Below are 254 nucleotides of genomic sequence, written 5' to 3'. Positions count from 1 at the left end.
CCTACACCTAGCAGCTCACACCGAAAATCTTTTCAAAAAGTGACCCTAATAAATCCTTCAATATTTAGATGATGAAGAAGGCGAGGATCCAGCGGCCGGCAATATGTCTCATATGTCTCAGGCGCTGTAAATCTCACGTTATATACGAGAGAGAGACTTCACATTAATCTCTGTACTTGAAATTAAAGGAAAACCTCCGCTCTCGAAATGGGGGTGAAAATGATTCGAGGAGGAATACCTCGGCGCTTGGGACG

Source organism: Penaeus monodon, chromosome 23, assembly GCF_015228065.2.
Source record: "Penaeus monodon isolate SGIC_2016 chromosome 23, NSTDA_Pmon_1, whole genome shotgun sequence".
Classification (NCBI taxonomy): Eukaryota; Metazoa; Arthropoda; class Malacostraca; order Decapoda; family Penaeidae; genus Penaeus; species Penaeus monodon.
Note: the sequence above shows the minus strand (reverse complement) of the source record.